The 22,753-nt window shown below is 45.0% G+C and overlaps 1 protein-coding gene across 2 annotated transcripts in view; it reads left to right on the forward strand.

Annotated features, from left to right (window-relative positions):
• Window positions 1-22,753, forward strand: part of LOC119650921 (disintegrin and metalloproteinase domain-containing protein 10) — a 649,135-nt gene that overhangs the window by 165,151 nt on the left and 461,231 nt on the right. The window lies entirely within an intron of this gene.

Raw genomic sequence — 22,753 nt, forward strand, 5'->3', positions numbered from 1 at the left:
GGTTTAAGCTCCTTCTCTCCATCGCAAATCGTGGGCAGTGAAACATCACATGCTCTGTATCCTCCGGTATGCCATCGCATCTGGGACAGTTCGGAAAATCATCCAACCCAAAACGGTGCAGATACTGCCTGTAGCAACCACCGTGGCCTGTGAGGAACTGGGTAATGTGGTAGTTGGTATCCCCATGTTTTCGCTCAAGCCACACCCTAATGTTGGGAATGAGCCTGTGCGTCCACCGACCTTTCGCAGACTCGTCCCATCTGCGTTGCCAGAGATCAAGCGACTCTGACCTTGCCGTATTTCTACGCTGTGCATGCCCCTCCATATGTCTTGCATTGTACAGGACACTCATTTCTTTCGCCAGAATGTCAACCGGGATCATGCCTGCCACCACCAATACTGCCTTATCTGATGTAGTTCTAAAAGCACTGCAAACCCTCAAAGCCATCCGCCGGTAAACCGAGTTCACCTGCTTCCGTCTCTGAGAGTTTGCAAGCGCCTCTGCCCACACAGGCGACGAGTAGAGCAGGATGGAGCGCACCACTCCGGCTAGCACCAACCTCCGGCAATGTTTCGGCCCACCAATGTTTGGCAACATTTTTGCAAGTGCCGTGGTGGCACTGGCTGCCTTTTGGCATGCATACTCTAGGTGCTCCCTAAAACTCAATTTGGTGTCAATTATTACCCCCAGGTATTTGATAGCCGGCTTTGATACGACCGTATGTCCACCGATCGCCACTTTTACAGTATTATTTTTCCTGCGTTTCGTTATCAAGACCGCTTCCGTTTTCGCGTCCGCCAAGATCAGCCCGGCCTTTTCTAGCCAGGACTTTACCGCTCTCACTGTTTCCGTTGCGCATCTTCTGGGTGTTTTGCTGCAACAACCACAGCTAGGTCATCAGCAAAGCCGACAATCGTAGTCCCCTCTGGGACGGGAAGAGCAAGCACCCCATTATACATGATATTCCACAACAGGGGACCAAGTACCGATCCCTGTGGTACCCCGGCTGTGACAATGTACTCTTTGGGGCCCTCATCCGTCCCGTACCAGAGAGTCCTCTCTGAGAGGTAGTTTTCCACCAAATTCGCCAAGTATCCGGGGACACCTATGTCAGCCAACGCCCGTTTAATTCTATTCCAGTTGGCCGAGTTGAATGCGTTTTTGACATCCAACGCCACCACGGCACAGCAGCCGCCAGAAATCAGTGCACCTTTTGCCAGGTTTACCACCATGCCAATTGCGTCCACCGTAGAGTGGGCGCGTCGGAAACCAAACTGGCGTTCCGACAAACCATTGCTGGCTTCGACGATGGGCAGGAGTCTGTTGTAGATGACTCTCTCCATCATCTTCCCCATTGTATCCAACAGGCAGATAGGACGATACGACGCTGGGTTTCCAGGTTGCTTGCCAGGCTTCGGAAGCAATACCAACTTTTGCTTTTTCCACTAGGCAGGGAATATTCCTTCTTTTAGGCACGCCTCGAAGGTGTTGGCGAAAAGGTCGGGCCTAATCTTCACTGCCAGTTTCAAAGCTCGGTTGGGGATGCCATCCAAACCTGGGGCCTTGTTGTCACCGAACCTACCACATATTTCCCGCAGCTCCTCCACAGTTACAGGCGGTATTATGCCGTCATTTGGCTGGACAAAAACTTGCCTTCCACTATTTTCGTGGTGAGGGAACAGAGTGGTAACAATCTGTTTCAGGAGGCGCGGACAGGTCACCTGGAGTGATTTCCGCAGCCTTTTCATCACCACTCTGTAAGCCTCGCCCCAAGGGTTTATGTCGGCATGGTCGCACAGCTGTTTGAAGCAGTTCTTTTTGCTCCTCCGAATGGCTTCCTTTAGGCGGCCACGCAATTGCTTGTGTACTTCCTCTCGACCGTCGCCACCGGGTTTTCCCCTGAGCCTCTGGCAAAGCCTCCTTGCCCGAAAACATGCGGCTCGCAAACTTGCGATTTCATTGTTCCACCAGTAGTTGGGTTGCCTACTGGGGAGCAATCGCCTTCTGGGCACAGTAGCATCGCATGCTTCCGTCACCCATCGAGTGATCTGGGTGGCTTTCTCTCCAGCCGTACCATTCAGGGATATGTCGGATTTAAGCACCGCGGAAAACGTGTCCCCCTCGAACGCTTTCACTGTCCAGCCAAGCATGCCACCCGGCATTTTGCGAAAACTCTTTTTCGAGCTCGATCCGCCCTTGATCTCTATGCAGATTGCCTGGTGGTCGCTGTGAGTATAGTCCTCACTGACATGCCAAGCGATTCTACTGGCTAAAGTCGCACTCACGTATGTCAGGTCCACTATAGACCCCAGGCCCCTTCCCCGGAAAGTGTACGAAGACCCAACATTCGCCAGTACCACGTCCAGCTCCGCGAATGCTTCGAGGAGAACACGTCCCCTCACATTAGTTATCCGGCTGCCCCATTCAAGAGCCCACGCATTGAAATCGCCTCCTATTATGATCGGCCAACGTCCTCTTGCATCCAAAACAAGAGCAGCAAGCATCCGCTCATACTCGACGAGTGTAGCGCTGGGTGGAGCATAGCAGCTGTAGATGTGGATGCCCTTCATCTTCGCTCTGATGAAGCCCTCCTCCGGGTGCTCCATGATTTCCTGGAAGGCTTGTTCTCCACAAGTCGACAGCGCTGCTTGGCCCGTTTGGTCCCTGACCCAAACGCTACCACCGCGGTTTCGGTATGGTTCACTTAGTATGGCCACATCGATGTTTTTCTCGCGGATGGTTTGCGCGAGTAGATCCTGCGCCGCCTCGCAGTGGTTGAGGTTGATTTGTATCAACCTCATCTGCGATTTGTGCTAAGGGCACCTGCTGCTGCCTGCAATGTGCCGATGGTCCACACCCTCCTTTCCTTTGCACAGTAGACAATTTGGGTCAGCTCCGCAGTCCTTGCTGATGTGGCCTTCTACTCCGCATCTCCTGCATTGCTTTGACCTGTCATTTGGGTTAGTGCACGACTTCGCAATGTGACCAAAGCCAAGGCATCTAAAGCACCGTTTTAACGCCACCTGTTCCCTAAGGCGACACATAACCCAGCCTATTCTCACTCTCCCTGCTGCTACCAGTTTGAGTGCGTTCTCCACTGGTAGGCTGATGATGGCGGTTTATGTTCCCCCATAGGCTTTCCTTAGCGTTTTCACCGCTGACTCTTGTAGTCCGGCAAGATCGAACTGTTTCTCCAACGCTTCGCGAACCTCCTCCTTCGTCGTGATTTCATCTATATCTTTGCAGATTATAGTGATCTCCGACCTGCTAGCTCTTATGTCGGCTTCCTGCCCTAAAGTCTTCCCGATTTGGCTTAAGAATTTGTCCGCGGTTACATCCTTGGATTTCTTAAGTTCCAACATAAGATCTCCCTTCTGCGACCGTCTAATACGGCTGACGTTGTCTCCCAAATTGGTGAGTTCGGGGTCTGCCTTCACTTTCCTGAGAATGTCGGCGTATGACCCTTCGCCTCGTTTGGAAATGAAAATCACCTCCGGTCTAATCTTCCTCCGATAATTTCTTTTCCGCGTTCTACCTTCCTCCAAGCTTCCGCATCCGCCTTTGAAGGTTCGATCCCTTTTCTCGAGGTAGCCACTGCAGTACTTTCCCTGGTAGCTTCAGACGTACTTTTCATGAACTCCGCCTTTTTGGAAGTTGAGTCCTTTTTTCTTTTCGGGGTTTGCTGGCCTATTGAGTCATTCAGCTTCTCGCGCAGCCTCTTCCCCGGTTTCTCCCCTTTTGTGTTTTGAACCGGCGTTACTTGAGTTGCCTGGTTCACTTTTCCAATCGGCGACTTCCCTACTCGTTCATCCTGGGCCTTGCCGTACGTCAAACGGATGCCTCTTATCATGGCCCTTATATTTTGGTGAATGTTCCTGCGCTCCTTTATAAACTCACACAGCTCCATAATCTTTTTACCGAGGGCAGTAAAGGCAGCTCCAGCCTGATCATTGCCCAAAACATCGCTCGGGTGAATCGGCGTCAGCGATTCTTCCTCATCGAAGACTCCCGCTATACGCTTCCCACTGGGGGTAGCGATCATGGGGGCTTGTGCCCGTGTGGGAGGGGATCTGCGAAAAATCGAGCTCCTTCTGAACGGATCCATCACTGGAGCCAGTTCAAGTTCCTCCCGTACGCTTGTAACATTAGATGCCACAGTAGCCAAGGTTCCCACTACTGAGGCACTGCGGTCGTTGGATATCGACGGCCGGGAGCCCGCTTGTTCACTCCCAAAAACCGCCGGCACTGGGTTTCCGAAGCCCTGCACCGTAACTTCACTCTTCTTCTGCTCCTCCATGTTTGGTTTTATTTCTGGGTTTCCTTCCCATAGCCAATTTTTATCCACGGGTGGGCGTTTACTTCCCACCTACCCGGCCTGCGCATAAACATGCCCATACACGCACATCTCCGGATGCGTGCATGTGCATGGCCATGACACATTCGCCGAGCATTCCCTTATCCGCACGAAGGGACGCGCGTGATGGAAGATTTGGCAACTCCACACAGGGGTGGGGTAATGTATGTAATTTCACAAAAGAGATAACACCTTAAAATACAATATCACATTACTATCACAGATCGCGATTTTAGTGTCACAACATAATTTCACATCTCTTAAGATCATAGCATTACCGTATCATCAACCAGTAGAGAAGTGATGATATTACTCTTATGATAAGTAATATTCTGTAATTTCTGGGCTGATATGATATTCTTCCAACGATGACATTCTTTCTGATTACCGGTGAAGAATTTTTGTTCTCCTGTCTATGTATGTGGAGGAGTTCAATGGACCATAACATCATTTTTTTAAGACCTCCGCTATGCCAATTTTATTTGCCTGTTCTCTTGCCGATTCATCAACTTCTGCTTAACAGCTCTAGATCTCGAGATAGGAGCAAGGAACCTATCATTCGATCCGAATTGATTTGAGCAATTTGTATACTGATTTTTGCCAACAGTGAAGTTCGAGGTCAAATTCCCAGTAGTACTTATGGGCGCTCTCTCTAAATGTAGATATGTACATACTCGTACTTCAGCGCTAACATAAGGTTTTGTGTGTCTGGCACTAAAATTCTCTTTCTGCTATTCCTCGAGAGTAGCGCTTGAAAGTGACTGCCCCTATGACTTTAGCATTTATCAATACTTGTTTGTCACGCTATATTGGTGTCCTTTAGCTTTTTTTTTTTTCGAAAAATTGAAGCAAATTAAGTGAAATCAGAGTGTGACTGATTAAGGTTGGTGTCCGGCAAGTTTCGCGGTTTGTTGTTACCGTGCCGTAAATAAATCGAATGGGAGGAGAACCTAAGCTTCTTCACTCGTCTATTAGGCATTCTTTATCGATGAAATTGGATACATGAAATTTTTATTGTGAATACAATTTATCCACGAAATAGGAGAGCGGAGCCATGAATTATTTAGCATGTTTCGCCACAACGCGTAAATCAGTTCAATCTTCGCAAAGCCAATCTTGACGGTCCCAACCCAGCTCCAATCAACTGGGGTGGGTATTACCTGACTCAACGTGTGATCAAGCTCTAGCAATTTTTACAATATTCTTTCCCACCACGTCTCTCCCTCTCCTACTTGTATGAGCACTTACTCAACCTGGTTCATCACGGGAAACCATATAATCCTCTGAACCATGCACTGGTTTCTAAGAATGACTCATTTCAAGGCTATACACTCCACAGTGAAACCAATGATTATAAAAGCGCAAAACGCTCTTCCTGTTATCCCACCCAATCTTTTCCCCTTTTCACTAATTTTGCTGACTGCACAATGCTGCGACCTACACTGTTCTTGTTTTTTTGTGTTTACGTCCTTGACCTCCTCTCTATGCCTCCTCTAGGTACAAACCGATCCCAAACTCACGGTGTTCCTCTTCTTACCCTTCCTTAGTCGTTACTGGTAATCTTGACAAGAATTTCGAACCTCCTCCCGAAGGGCTTCCTATCTTCTTCCTTTCTAACTGTGAACAATGCATCAACAAAATCGATTTTCAGCTCCAAACCTACCGGACTTCACCATCTTCTTTGCTACATGCTTTCATTCCTGGCGTAGTATACACCATTTGCACCAATTTCTCCAAAGCCTTTGACGTCGTCAACTAGAATGTCCTCCTCTCCAGACTTCTCTGTTTACCTTCGTCTCCTTAGTCATCTCAGAACTACCTTCCTACTTATTAAATCGTTCCTGCAGAGTTTCTTTTCATGGTTAGTCATCCCTTTCCTTCCCCTTTTTCACAGTTGTTCCCCAAGGCTTTGTACTTCGCCCCCTACTATAGCTTTTATTGATCTCTTGCAATCTTCTTTTTCGCAGCCTTTGTCCCGTTCACAAGCGGGGTCGGCTCGTCGTGATCGGCTTCGCCATTTGGCTCTATCGAATGCCTGATCTGGGTGCAATCTCGAAATCCCCATCCAGCGTATCAAGCCACCGTTGCTTAGGTCTGCCTTTTGGTCGTTTACCATCGACTTCGATGTTCAGACCAATCTTGGCAAGTGAATTCTCGTTTGCACGAATTGCGTGACCATACCATCGAAGACGCCTCTCTCGCAACTTTTCCACGATCGGTGCAACCCCATAACGATCGCGGATATCCTCATTTCGGATGTAATCTAAACGTGTGACGTCACTAGTCCAACGTAGCATCTTCGTCTCCATTACTGCAAGACGCCGTTCATTGTCCTTTATGATCGGCCAACACTCAGAACCATAGAGAGCGACTGGACGGACGACATTGCGATAAATTATTGATCTCTTGCAATCCAACCTAAATACTCTGGTGTGTTGGTGTTTGGTTAAAAAGCTGACGCCAAGCGCCAGTAAATACGGAGGATTTGCCAGTCACTTAAATCCTCGCTAGTGCCCTTTTGCTACTCTTTTGGTTGATGAGACCTGGGTGTAATATTCGATGAAAAACCTCCTTTCAATCCTCACTTTATTGTCATCATCGATCGGACTTCCAAATTGTCTGACTTTATTCTATGTTCCTCATGGCTGGCTTCATTGCTATGTAGCCCAGACTCCCTTCCTTAACTGTGTCGCCCTCTTGAAGCTATATAAGTCAACTTAACCAGATTCTCCCCTCCTCCCTGTGGACAATTCTTTCCGGCTTAGGATTCTCAATCTCCCTTCTATACAATAACGCTGAATCTTCCTTGATCTGCATACTCTTTTTCAAATCTGTAATTGTTTGATGGACTGGATAGTATCTTACCTCTGATATTATATTTCGCATGAACTCTCGTAGTATAGGTAGTGGGGAAATTTTTGAAGTTCCTTTCGCGGAGCCTGACGACTACTTCCACTGTCTACTTCGTAGATTATGCCGGTCTTACAACGTCCTGGAGCTTAGGTCCTTTCACCCTGCCTCCTTAATATCTTGCTCCTATGTGCTTAGAAATTTAGATTTAGACTGGTTTCAACTGATACAACTACTTTTTTCAGGGATGAGTGGTCTTGTGCCCGCCATCTTCTGAAGACCGGAGCGGAGCGTTGGGTTGGATGGGTTCTGAGAACGGGAAGTCCTCACTCCCCTACGTTTCACCCAATATCAGAAATACAATTGTTTTCGAAAAGTACTTAACCATATTCTGTGAAAATAATTTTGTTCACCCCTTTTGCGTATCTGCGGAGCCCTCCCTTAAAGCCAACACAAAATGATGCAACTTATTGTACGTGTATCGGCTCACAGATCACATATTCTCACAAAATTTCGTGTAGACGGCTCACGGTATTTTGGAGTAAATCTCGGGTGACAGATGGACAGAAAGATAGAAGGCAGAAGTTGGTACTGTTGCCTAAGGCTCGCAAACCTCCAGGTGAGCCATTCTCTTTAAGGTCTATGTCTTCTAGACACTATTGAAAAAATGCTGTAGCGGATAATCGGTGATAGATTGCTCCCGGTCGTTGGGAGCCAAGGAGGCCCTTCAGATCGACAGTATGGGTTCCGTAAAGACAGATCAACCATTGATGGCGTCCAATTGGTTACTGGCTTGGGCGGAAGTGCAATTTACGGAAACGGTAGTACCAGGAATTATTGCGTGGTGGTAACCCTGCATGAGAAAGATGCATTCAGTTCGGCCAATTGGATCCGTATGCAGAAATTCCTGGCGACGATGGGTGTTCCCACCTATCTCGCTGCCATTGTGGACAGCGACTTGCGAAAACGGGTGCTCTGGTATAACACCGGCCCTCGGAGTACGTTGTCTCTGCGGGTGTTCCGCAGGGGTCCATACTGAGCCCACAACTGTAGAACATCTTGTACAACGATGTTGTTAGTTTTCCGGTTGCGGACGAGGCGGCGGTGCTGAGCTACGCCGACGACATTGTACTGGTTATGGTGGCAAAACATCTCGAAGATGCTGAGTCGTACTCATGCAAAGCAATCAGTGCCGTCAAGACTTGGTTGGCTAGCGCTGGCACTCGCGAAGGAAAAGATGGAAACCGTCCTTATCACAAAGCGCCGAATGATAAATTTCACTTGCATTAGAATCGGGAGTCATATCATCACTCCCGAGTTAGCCATCAAATACTCGCTTCATATCTTATCTAACGCACATGAACTGACTGCGGTCTACAGAAGAACCGGCCTAAGGGTGTGCTCTGCCTTGCAAACCATCTCAGATGGTGCGGCATTATCCCAGCAATGGTGCCGATCGACATTTTGGCGTTGGACGCATAGATTGATCCTTAACATCAGGGAGTGAAGAGAAATCATGGGGAGATCAATTATAATCTCACCCAGTTTCTCACCGACCATGGTGGATACTGACAATATCTGCATAGGTTTAAATTGGACACCTCACCTGATTGTCCAAACTGCGATGTATTCTTCCAATCCTCGAGGTTCATGGAAGAAAGGAGGAACTTAGAGGAAATTGGTAGCTTGCCAGGGGAATTGGGATACGATCAAGTCCATGTTCACAACCATTCAAAATAAGCTGCGAAAATCGGCAGAGTTGTAGAAAGTGCAGATACGATTGCCGCGGGTAGACGGCAGGAGACCTAGCTAAATTATGGTAACTCCGCCCTATGACATAATACCTAAAGGTGTTTCTACGGGGTACGGGGAAGTCGGACGTGGTTTTAGTCGGTAAATATCCCACACACATCCCACACACACTCAACGAAAAAAAGGCAGACAGACAGATGGACAAACAATTGGATTTGAGGTCTCAACTACAGCTAGCATCAACTCCCACGGGAAGGCAACCTCAAACAACCGGTGCGGAAGGGGACTTTCGAGAAAGTTCGCTTGTCTTTGCAAGTTATCCTGCCTCCCATGCTATGCGATCAAACCTCTGATCAAAGACCATTGGATCCTATGCAACTTAGTATTATAAACCGCCTATCGGAAATGTGAGATAGCCGCTGCTCAAAGGCATTGCCTGAATTGGTAGCAACTTTTCAACTAGTGATGGCTCCCTATGTGGAGAACCATCACATTCATCTGCTGCACCCACAGTCAAAAAGCCGAAGTAAACACAATGTTCCGCAAATCCACCAAGGTGAGGCTCTCTCCTGAGTAACCTTCTTCCTTTCTTCCTTCTTTGGTGTTACAATCTGATTCCCGATTAGAGCAAGCCCATCGCTTTGCTCTAATCCGGTGCCTGGCGTTAGACTACCTCACTCAGCCAATCGGTTTTACTGGTACCTCAAATTCAGGGAATATTTTGTACAGTATCGAGTGATCAATGCTGTCGTATCCTTCCTGATATTCGCTAACAATATTTTTTGAGAAGGCAGGATGATACGTTTGTCCCAGTCTTCCAGCACAATTTGACCAGACCAAACAGTGTTTAGGAGCTCATGAGGCTTAGTTACCAATCCCATACTTCATACATGTTCCTAAACGTTTTCAGTATATTCTTGACTTCTTCGAGGATTGGTAGTAGGATACGTGCCTATGCGACCTTCACTTTTTCGTCAACTGTGTGTTGTGACATTGAGTAACTCCACAAAATATTGGACCAATCGATTTTTTCTTTGGCATCTAGTAGTTCGCCTTTGGATCAATTCTATTCCAATCTTTGCGCTGAAGTCGCCAAGTTATTTGTGTATTATTGTGTGCTGAGACTGACTGTTTGGCGACTAGAGAATTCGTCTTTTACTAAGTGTCCTTGCCGTCTGTTGGAGCATATATGCTGAATAGTCAAACGTAAAATTTACTTTCCTTTTAAATGGCACCAATTTTTTCCTTGATTGGTTTCAAGTTTATGATGTTGCGGATCGGCCTCTTTGGTTCTGAGTATTGGCTGACTATAAAAGAAGAGGAACGGCGTCTTGCGGTAATGGTGGCGAAGGTGTTGTGTTGGACTAGTGGCTTGACACGGTTCGATCACATCCGAAATGGGGATATCCGCGATCGTTATGGAGTTGCACCGATCGTGGAAAATTGCGAGAGAGACGTCGATGGTATGGTCACGTAATTTGTGCTAACGAGAATTTACTTGGAAAGATTGGTCTGTACATCAAAATCGATGGTAAACGACCAAAAAGGCAGGCCAAAACAATAGTGGCTTCATACGCTGGATGAGGATTTAAAAGCCTTGAGATTGCACCCAGATCAGGCATTCGATCGTGCTAAATGGCGAAACCGATCACGACGAGTTGACCCCGCTTGTGAACGGGACAAAGGCTGAAGAAAAAGAAGCAGAACAAGAAGATGTTGCGAGTGAAAGTCTTGTGGATGACAAAAGGTTTCTCCGTTTTAAAATACTCTGCATCGAGGATGAAATATCTCACTGCATAAGAACTTCGTTGTTTCATGGGCAGGCAAGACATCCATCTCGTACTTTTTGACCTCTTTGGTGAGTCCTCTAAGAGCACCACCACCATGAGGAGGGCATGTTCCAGAATCCAAACTCGTAGTGCTTTTTCCTTTTGCAAATTCTTCGTTATATTTTGGGTCCAATTCTAGGTTTAGTTTCGGCAATACTATGGTCACGGCCTAGAATATTAGTGGGCTCATATCTATTTCTATTTTTCTATCTAGAAGTAATTTTTCGTCCACCCTCTTTTATCTATTGCTTTGCATTGTTAAGAGGCTACCATCGTGAAGGATATATACTATCGTTTGATAACATCTTGGTATTAAGTTAGCAGGACAAAACCGGAAAATCTACCTCCTTCTGTTTGCATTCTGAAAGTTAGTCAAGCATAGCAGCCAGCTGAAGATCCTGATGAACCCCTTCTTCGTTGCAAAGAAAAAGGATCTTCAACGGCGCGAAAGGAATTCATAACCTAAATTGCTACTGGTCCGGGAGATTTTCAGAGTTTTTATCTTTTTGTGTCTGTATATGTCTGTGCAAAGCTCCTTTTTCAGCAACTCCTTTAAAGGACTTTTCTTGACAGCTTGGACAAGAATAGATATAGTGTTACGGTTTTGGTTGCAGTTTGTTTGGACACCACCTTGAGTAGTTGACAAACAAGCTGCCCGATGAGGAAGCACCGAAGACTTTCAAGGATTGCAACGATAACGTATGAAGTTCTAACCCGATGTCTTTCTAACTTCCTCAACTACCAAATGAACGAGCCATAAAAAGGCGTCGATGGGTCTTACTTTACTCTCATTAAGATAAAACAGTCAGGAAATATTAGGTGCTCACAAAATGCTGAAACGAATGTTATTCATCCCCAATGGGAAGTGCGTTTATGACTGATATATATTTCCGCTAGTTTTATTTGTTTTTTCCAGCACTAATCACCTTCCAACAGCAATGAATTCCCCAACAGTCATGAAATACTCGTAACTTCCAACAGCCTGCTATGATCCTTGAACAAAAATTTCATTAAACACAAGAACTTTGTTCGTCAAGTGGTTTACAGCCCGAAAACCATGGTAGGCGCAATACAAAACTGAACAACAGTTTTAAGGGTTGTTTATAGTTGTTCGTAGAACGAAATGAAATTAATGCGGCGGTCATGCAACCAAAGTAAAAGGAATTATATTGTCAAACTACGTAAACTACCATAAACACAACGGTCATAACAGTCACATTTATTCTATTAACGAAACGAGAATAAAGTTGGAAAATCTTAACGTCTCCGCTAGGAGGGTTGGTGCGATAATTACTCCGTTCTTGACTGGAACCCGCTGCCAATTGTAAGGAGCAGGCGGTGACCAGCAATTTGAGAAGGTGCATGTCTGGTCCGTTTACCTTGGGAATTTCCATTTCTATGCCTAACTAATATCCGATAATTTTTCTTCTTTGAATAAATTATAGGAACAGTCACAGTTACGGCATGACCAATATTTTCAGTCTGCTCCTTGCTTAATACATCCTTCGTTTGCATAACCGTTCAAGAAGGTGGAAAAATCGTGTCCAGAGCCTCAGGGAAGGGTGCGCTTTGGGAGGAAAAAATGTAGAGAGAGGAATGAATCAAGGCGGTTGAGTGTATTGAAAAGTCCAGTAACAGAATTAATTTCCGGTGATTAATGGGAGTTGTAATCAGAAGGAATTGGCCATTGGTATTGATTATAGCGATTAATATTGAATGCTTATGGGGTCTGCATGGAAATTATTAAATGAATAATGGAGTTTCTACGGGATTGAAGTAGGTTTATTTGCGTGATTTTAGTAATGAAAGCGCTGCGTATACAACAGGTTAATGTAGCCTTGAATTGAGCTACGTAATACGTATAAGTGCAACCCTTTAGCCCCGTACAGGTCTACAGTAAGTCGAAGAATTGGTTGGTGCAAAGTATTTTCATTCAGAGCTACATCCAAAAAGTTATGAGACTTAGTGGGCTCTCGTGGTGGATCCTGTGAATTGATTCCACTGAGGAATGTTGGATCAGGTATCATTTCTGACTTCTGACCCGTTTTATTGGAAACTATGTTCCTAAAGTTTAAAAAATTAACTTTTGGAAAATGGTAATAACCACTGTGGTCGTCGAATAATATTGGCTGCGAATGATATATGATGCAGGATCCTACGTGTCAACGCGGTATTATGTTCTGCAATACCACTACGAAGTGCGGGATGTGGAGGTTGAATTGGTAGTAGATAGGTCACTTATTGAAAATGGCGATACTTCCATTTTTTACTATGCATTGTAACGAAACCTACTATTCCAGGTCAAATGGCCCTTAAAACTATATTGGGTGTTGCGGGACAATCGAGCTAATGGGTATGGGGATATTTTGAAAATTGTGATGGTGTCCCTGACAACTATATACATATATTTCTAATCAAACCTGCAACTTTGTGTGGTGCTTATCGGAATACTAGCAAAAGAAAAGTGAAGTCCCGCTCCTGACATGTGGCACCTACAAGGGTATCACTTCTTTTAAGGAAGATGAGCGCCCGTTACAAATACCTGCCCTGCTAGTAGTACGCCTCTCATTGTTGTCTCATTTGAAATGTATCAAAGCACAATAGCAGAAAAGCTTGCAGTTGTTCCACTCAAGTTACCACTTTTCAAATGTCTGCATTCATATGGAGTTTGTTGCCTTAACTATGCTTTGCACAATGCATTATGCCACAATGAAATCAGTGATTCCCTGGTGCGGCGATGCCTTAGAATTGGTGCTTTTTTGAGATGCCATGCAGAAGGTTTTTGAAATTCGCCCAGTCATCCTCGTTTCGGAAGATGCTATCAAGGTCTTCGCAGCGAAGACCATTAATTTTCAGATTACTGCAAAGATCGTCACATTTTTTTGTTGTGATTGGCTCGGTATATGAGAAGAGAGAAAATGTTATGGTGCCTCAAAACAAATTTACCCAGATATGCCTGCATGTATTACCAAAACTGGAGGCCTGTTTCCTTGGGGTACTACCATAAAGTATTGCATCAGGATTAGTTTCTGCTCACTTCAACTAGATCAGGTTCAGTAGTGGCATTGGAGGGGACTAAGCCTTCAGGCAATCAGGCCTTTTACTACATCGGCTCATAGTGGTATTCCCTGAAATCGCGTGCTCAACGGCATGCCACCTGCGTCGTTCGTAGGCCTTTGCGAATCTGGGAACAACTTTCAAAGTCATAGTGAGCGCAGATGCCTCATTAAAGAATAGCTGCGCAGAAATTTAAAATTCGACTCCCTTCAGTCTTCACCATTCAGAGTGCATTTCACAGTGGATGGCTTAATGCTAGGCTCTGGTTCCACCATAATGAAAGCCCACCCGTGGCGAGCCAATCGGCATCATTGTAGACAATGTTCGAGATCCTTAGCATGCACCTTAGGAATGTTTCGTTCAGGAACTTAGTAGTTTCACACCAACTGGCTTCATATGTTATTGCTTCTTAGTTCTGATACGGTCGTTTGAATGAACCGCTTCGTATGGGCGCCCTCGCCATTATTGCTGACATTATTTTGATATTAATGAAATGGTATATATGTACTTCTGCATGGAACATGCTCGTCATTTCCTCGAGAGTTCGGTTCAGTACCATAATCGGGTTTTTTGCCAACACCTCTGAACCCGATCCGCTTGCTATGACTAATCCCCGTTCAAGATTATCGGGGGTATGGCATTTTCCAGGGAGCGATGCTAGCTGTTAGTTTGCGAGTGTCAAAACGTGATCCGGATACAGTCGAGACTTATGAGGTTGCCGAAGTTACGAATGAGTTTAATTTTAACTCGAGACTCTAGTACCTAAGTAGTACCTAAAGTACCTAAATTTTAGCTGCTCAAGTCTTGTATAATGAGCTTTCAATAGCTTCAGTAGTTATCTCTTCTACTAAGAAAATCTCTACCCAACAAAACTATCTAGCGATCAAAATGAAACCAAAGTGGTTTGCTGTAATATAGGTAATACCATACTATCGTGGTACATTCATGGCTAAAGCTGTTAAGCTAAGTTTGAAATAGACCGGACAAGGACAAGCCGAAAAAAGACTCCCCTCTTTCGTTAATTTCAAAGCTATCTCAAAATGTATGTCATGTTACTGAAAATTAGACACCGAGCAACGTGAATCCCAATCATTGTCTGTTACGCTGCGGAATAACTTGTAAAATTCGTCGCACGAACCGGGAAAGCCCCTGGAGAATTAGTTCTCGCATACTAGAACATGGAATCCATCAACTACCTGGGAGGAATCTAAACAGGGGATGCATCCCCCTTGTTCCCGCTTGCCGTCCAGGAGATGCTCAATGACCATCTTCAACAGCCTGGCTTCAGCACTGCTCCACACATCAAACACACACCCTGCTCCCTCTGTTTTGCTGCTCGACTTCATCTCAACTATGAAGGAAAAATAGTGTTAGCTGGTGGTCATTGGGTATCTTTGAGGTTCTTTTAAGGACAGCCTTAACATGCCGTAAGAATTGAACGGTTGATTGATATTGACAAATTATTGCCCAAAAAATACTTTCTTCTACTTGTACAGCACCAATTGGGTATGATGACGAACCATCTTATGGATCATGTTATAGTATTCACCATTTTAATGAGTTCGATGAGGACAGTGTGGAGGAGTAAGTGGCGCCCTTAGTTGAGTGGTCGTCCTACCCAAATATGCGAAGAATATACACGTTCTAATAACTGACCTAGTCGGGTCAAGATCTTAGCTATAGGAAAGAAAGCACTCTCTATGGCAGGAAGATCTCGACCATTCTGAAAAGAGTGTTGACCATTTTTAAAAGCCTACAGCTCACATGAAAAAAGCTTTTTTCGGGCCACTATTTATGACTTTCTTTAATAATAGGTTGGACAAATATCGACATTCTTGATTATTATTTAAAGTCTATAAAAGTTTAAATAGGAACGAAAAATACCTACGTTGAAAACTCGTCAAAGCCAGTGACATTCTCTGCTTTCATGGCTGGATCCACCGTAAGTACGTTGCACATTTGGTAGATTACTCCAAAGGTTCGTAGTTAAAATAAGTCATGGCTGCAAACTCGCATCTGATAGTAGTTCCTAAATGTCATCGATCTGCCATCATGACTGCAAGTCTAGGATCTTCTGGATTATCTTCAACTACTCATAGAAAGTTTCTATTCCTTTTCACCGAAAGTCTCCGCAAACGCGTAACCCTACACTATTGTAAGACATTTAAGTCTAAAGTAGAATTCTTCCGTCAGAAAACTGCAGATTTCTTATATACTTAACCTATTTAAGGACAATTAAGGGATGCTGTTATTAAAATTAATGGAAAAATGGATAAACGACTCCTAGAGCTTTGTGATGCATTGAAGTTTACTTCATTATGTAAACCACAAGGTGTACCTAAGTGTCACTGTTATAGCCTCAGACACCTGTAGTTTTCTCCGTCCTTTAAGTCATAGTGACATATAACTCCTGAGTCTAGGCTTGCGATTCGTCTCCTTGCTTTTGAAAAAAAATTTTAGCTAACGACTGACTTATAAACTTGGCCAGGTCTATTCAAAGAGACCACTCGTCCACCGCGACAAAGTCTAATGAAGATTTGAACGATTAGTTCAGTTGGGTGCAGTCCTGCCCGTCAAGAAATTGTCACACTGTTTGTTTGTTGTTTTCCCTACTCCAAAGTGGTCACAGGCCGGTGAAGGAACTGCGTCAATCTTATAGGAAAAGCTGGTGAATAATCTATTCAGTGTTTTCATATTCTCGGTACTAGGGGATATTCCCTGGAACCAGGACTTCTTGGAAATGTCCTGGAAAATTCCAGCAAGAACTTGCCTTTATCCAAGGAAGCTAGTTTGTATTCTTCATTTCATTCAGCACGAATAGTGTTGCGTTTCTTACGCCATTTATCTGAGAAAACGGAGGGAGCGGCAAGAGGAAGCCCAGCTTCCATTTGTCTTTTCATTATGAAAATTGCCGCTATGCCCATGACATCAGATAATAAGGAGCTATTATATTTTAGCCGAGCTTCCCTCATTGTATCATGCGCCCGTGCGGCCAGGTAGCTGATCGGGGCTTTACTGGTGAGAACTTTAATGGCTTGAAGACAATCCGTGGTGATTATAATTTTGTCGACCTTTGCGTCTTTTGATAGCTTTATGGTTGGTAAGTGAGCAAGGGCTCGGCTGAGAAGACCGAAATTGAGGATGTCCTGAACAGGGAACAGAGTGGTTCGGACTTTTGGAAAAACCGCACATCCAGAATTCGCAAAGCCAACCAAAGCATCGGCTGCAGAATTGTATAACCTAAGGCTTCCCATTTGCGGGCTTCCTCTCAACGTGATGCAAGGTCAGTTCTTTTGTATGATGGTTCCTTCCCGTACGGATTGAAAACGGTGAAGTTGTTGAAAGTTTTTGGTATTCTATCAGCAACGGCGTTTTCTATGAATGCATGGAATTTTTTGGAAACTGCGGTTAAAACTTTAGAAGCGACATAATTGCTTCTGATGAGGGAGTAAAGGGGAGGGTTGAAGATTTTGGCATTCAGAATTTCCCTCACAGCCAGCATGAAGAAGTGTAGAATAAGCTGGATGACGCAAAAGGTAGTGAGGTTGTGTCTTCTATAGGTGAAGCAATTATTCTGGAGAGTGTGGTAGTTCTCGAGGCATTGATTGAGCCTGGCTTTCACCATGCAGTTTGCCAGCTTAGAAAATACATTAGAACCGGTTTGAGTTTAGACCAGTCCTCCGAAAGGGTCCTATTGAGTTAGATCTCGTTCATCCACTAAAGTAGAACGTCCTTCGCCGCAGTGTTCAGCCTTTGGACGTAAATGTATATAATTCCATCCATACCAGAGGCAAACGTCTTTTTGTGATTATAGAGGACATCATGAAACTCAACATTGGAGAAAGTTTCGGAGGGAAAAGATCGGGACTGGTATTCTTATGGCTTTTCACGAGGTTCAGGAAGTAGAGGCACTTAGCGTCATCCCAGGCATCTAGGTGTTCCTTATGATCCTGGAGCGGTTTGAGAATGAAACGGCAGTTAATAAAACAATGACTAAAAAGTCAATCCGAATGTACTCCTGGGTGGCAACATTTTCTTCTTAATCAGATAATTAAGTTTAGTCCTCTGGAGCTTAAATTCTCGTTGATATTTTTGAAGGATGATTTCCTCCTTTCTGAAACTCGTACTTGTTTCGTTGTGGCAGACATTTATTGATAGCACTTTCAAAACTGCATGAGTCTATTGACGGGAAGACAATATAGTCCCTGGAGCAGAAAGCAGAAATTCGGATATCAGACTTGTAACTCCTAAAGAAATTGGTTTCCGTTGGTTCTACTATACCTTTGTTTTCTGCAGGTAACCAACAAATCCCATTTCAATTTACAATCTGCCATCAGTTCCAGTGAATGCAATTGTATGAACAACCAATTGAGAGTCCCATCTGGACCGTGAAATGGAAAACTGGTTCACTTTTGCACAATAACACACATGTACATACGAGTACACATGTCCATATTCCTCACAAAACCAGATTCGTATAATAACTCCTACTCTATTTTCCCTTAAACTTGACGAATGAGCGAATATTCTTTCCTCTGGATCCCCTGGGAGTCGGGAACGAGTAGTATTCCTCGCAAACGAGCATACAGAAGCGCGTTCTCGGATTTCTGCAGGAAATAAGGACTTTACCGTACTTTTCGAACTACCTTGTGCACTGCATTGAAGAGCAGGCAAGATTTGAAAAGTTGGATGCTTCAACTGAAACTGTTCCACTACCCGCCGGTGACGTGATGTTTCTGCAGAGAAGAACCTCCGGAGATTCCAAGTGTTATGTCTTTTACTTCTTTGGAATTCATGGCCCGTTACGCGATTGTATTTCTGTACAAGAATTATATGTTTCGGTTTTATATCACCTGCGATGCCTCGGGGATGGAATTGGTTGTTGTTGGATCGTAGGTTGATGCATTCCTTTCATGATGCAGATAATGGAGCCTTGGTACGCCTACACTATGTCGCCCTAGTAAGGTTCAACCAATTCATTAGGTAATTGATGGAATATTTTATTGCTTCGGGGTCAAAGTGCTTCTGTTAAGGATCTTAAAAAATGCTTTAAAAATCTACCTTCCTTAATTCAATTTATTATTTTTAGCAAGGATTACCTTTCGTGCCTTCAATGATTGGCACGAACTTCTGACCTGAATTCCGAGAATTCCACCGGTGAAAAGCTAAAGGTAAATGCCAGCCATTCACTCTGATAAAATATTTAGGATAGCTGTTGCTATTCTAAGCTCCAGCGTCTGTCCATTCAATGACTTCAGTCCTTCGAACACTCTCATTTTCGGCATTCTCCTTACAAAATTCCGAATGAAGAATGTGTAATCGTCGTTTTCCTCAGGGGATTGCTCTGAGATATCATCTACTAGAAATTTCAAGAGGGATTTTATTCACGATACCCAGTGTTTTGATTTACAAGATAACCTAGTTATTCAGTTCAGCTATCAATTCCATTCCTTCATTCCGAGCCTGCAAGGATATAACTTTTTTTTACTATTATTCTGGGAAATTGCAATACAATACTTCAGTCCTTTTCCACACTGCTCTCATCGGCTTTTCTTAACACTCAGTGTTCATGCAGACCCCCACTTTTCACCACCAGGCGGACTGTGATTCTCCTTCTTCGGCGCCGACATGGTAGTAAATGTCCTTCTTTCGGCTGAGGAGCCACATGTGAATGTGCCAGCTCGCAACATGTAGGTACGAATATGTATGGAAATTGTGATAGTGCAGACGGAGTACGCGAAAAACCAATTAAAATTCTGATGGGAAGAAAGGTTTCGAGCACCGTCCACTGTGTCCTTCCCGCTCCCTGTAGTGATTCCATGATATGAACTGAGCCTTGTGCAGGATGCATTTGACAATCAAGCCCCAGCAATGATGAGTATATTTGGAGTAGGATTAAATACTGGGAATGTTAATTATATCGAGAGACTCTATTTTTATTGTAGTTGGTCCTGCTGCTGCGGCTCCTATTTTCGCGTGCTGAAGTCAAGGATATAAAATGCTTATGACATTTTCATGCAAGACGAGTCGCACGAACAACATCCCAGAGCGTGCTCTTAATTAGTTGGAGTTTTCATTTCCAAGTTTCAGTTTTTACAGAGTGAAGCTCCAGTTGAAGGTGCTGCAAAAATTGCACTGGGTGTGCATTAAAACTTTCTAAAAGTTGAGTGGAAGTTGCCTTGAATTGAGTCGTAAGCCGTGGAATTTGTGGAAGGAGAAAAATGCTAAGTTGCCTGAAATTTTCAAGTTGTCTTTGTTCGTCCGTTTCAAGGCGCGAGGAGAGAATAATTGAAAAGTTGATTGCATCAATTTAGTTAATGGCGTAATCAGCTCCTTTGATGAAATGCGAGTAGTTATATGGATGACTTCGTACGCATGGACAGAATGTACACATGTATCTCTATAGGTATATGTGTGAGTATATAGGAGGGTTGAGTATTAATTCCGGGACTTCAACTTATAGCTTTATAGATTTGAGCCTGACTTGAAAAGCCTTAGAAGTCTTTGAAGCCTACCAGTTCGTGGCTCACCGACCAAGTGTCGTGGCAAGAAAACCCCCATTTTTTTTTGGGAAAAGAGGTGACATGCAGTTATGCATGAAGTACCGGACTCTCGTCTCAGACAGACTACCGGCTAAAATACCTCCACTAGCCTGGAATCATTTGGCATATTACCTAGCACCTGGCCTGTTCAGTGCAGGGGCACAGCTTCGAGGTTCTGGGAGCCTCAGCCACCCTGGTATTTCCTATATCCATCTGTCTCTTTTGGGCCTTAAAAATGCCTTGATTATGACCACTCTATTCCATGTGCCATCATTCTGCAACATAGCCTCAATTATGGTATCCGGAGGCACTTAACACCCTTCCATGAGAAGGTGATATCAACAGCGCTCCCATCTCCCGCAGAAGGAAGAAAGCGTGGCAGGCATCATCCATCTCATCTTTCCAATAACTGTAGTCGAGCGACCAAGGTTTCCCGATTGTGTACAAGGAAACCTTAAAGAACCGGTCTCCGCTGAACAGCTGGGTTAGGCAACATTAACTTCACTGTGCTTTTGAATGAACCACGGTCCATCTACCCCTCGATTTTCTTTCCCGCGATTGCTGCCATTCCCTGCGGATCACGTACTCGAGGAGGGCGATCAGACCCGAGTCTGCAAGGGACTCATCTGAAGTGGCTTCGGCCACGAAGCCTCACCGGAGGTTATCTGGTACCATGGGAACCGGGACGGCCCTCTGAGAGCATATGCTCCAGGAGAATTCCTGGAGGATGTGTTCTCGGCCCGGTTATTTGCGGTTGGCCCCCTAGTGGGAGTTTCATGGTGGTTGTGGTTATGCCTACATCGCGGGCAGAGCTCCTCGGAGCTCAAGCGTGGAGTTGCGCTGTCCAACTCGGGTGCCGTACCCCTTAGTTGCGGTAGAGGTGTTAGATAGGCATCGCATCCACTGGTATGAATGCTGAGCCTGCACTCAGTATAAACCACGACCGCTGTGCTTGCATGGCGGGGCTCTGATTGTGGTCACAAATTCAATTCGTGTCCGAAGAGGACCGTGGGATTATGCCTACACGGCAGGTACTCACATAAAACCCCCAGGACCTTCATTCCCTGCGGGTGCGGGCTCTCTCTTTACAAGCGGTTTCCTTAGTTTCCTTAGTTCCCTCTCTTTTTCTGGAGTACAAAGATCTACGCTCAGCAGCATGGACGGCAATCGGAATAAATTCTGTTATAAGCGACTTCGGTTTTCACCAAAGCTAGGGAGAATCCATGTTCAGCTGTCCATTTGCTAATTCGCCGCATCACCACTCTCAGTGTGCGCTGAGCTTGTTCAACCGTAAAGCAGGCCGCGGTCTTCCAATTAGTCTCTTAACATCCGAAAAGGTAGCCTGGAATATGGAACCCATTTCTCAGCGCCTCAAACATATGGAGAGGAATTGGGAGCGTTTCTAACGTCTAGCGTTGCAAGAATCATCATTCTGAGCGCTTGAGCCAGTTTCACCTCTTGGACCACTTCCTCAATACCATCAATTGTGGGGTCCCCGCTCCAAAACCATACTGTGTTGGTGACTAGTCTCCCACAGCACTCATTCACGTACACTCAAATAGCTTCCCCACTGTGTCTAACATCCTGAGAGGACGGTATACTGACGCCGTCGCAGGGTCGCCTTTGCTCTTGCTAATTAGCTTAAGTCTTGCAACCTTACACTGTCAACATGCGCTGAATGGGCTGAGTAGCAAATCTGGCTTATACCTGCATGCAAAGTCGAGCACCATCCGGTCCTGGTGCTTTTTTGTCCTTCATTGACAGGACCGCAAATTCTACTTCCTTTACAGTAAAAAGTGGGTAATACCCTCCATCTCGTTGAGAGCGTCAGCTCGGCTGGGGTGCCTGCACGATTTTTCCTATCTTCACTACTTTGCTGGAATATGGTGATCGATGGATACCGAGTTTTTTGTTAACCAGTTTATACCCGAGATGCCATGGTATCTCGGGTTGGCTTTCGACAACAGCTGGCTTTCTGTCTGTTGAATTCGTGGCGCCAATACATTGCAAACGGCGGTAATAGAGCTACTAGCAATGCCTAGCAGTTTTTCTGCCCGCGTCCAGGCCTTGTAGCTCATTTACTCCCCTTCAGAGAGCTTCAGCAAATTTTTCAACGGATGTCAGAATATTAGAAGGAGGAGGCTTTTTCCCATTTCGAAGCAAATCGTTTGACTGCGACTTGCGACACTAGCCACTCTGTAGGAAAGGTTACTTCAAGGATAGTGCCCTCCTAACCAGGACGTCAGAATGTCCTAGTGCTACGAATATGTAGGAAAATGAGTCCTGTTTGCGCGGCCATCTCCAAAATTTGTGGGCCCCGAGAATCTGTTTGAGGCATTCAAGACCTCTGGCGTTAAAATCTCCTTCT

The sequence above is a fragment of the Hermetia illucens genome, chromosome 3, assembly GCF_905115235.1.
Source record: "Hermetia illucens chromosome 3, iHerIll2.2.curated.20191125, whole genome shotgun sequence".
NCBI lineage: Eukaryota > Metazoa > Arthropoda > Insecta > Diptera > Stratiomyidae > Hermetia > Hermetia illucens.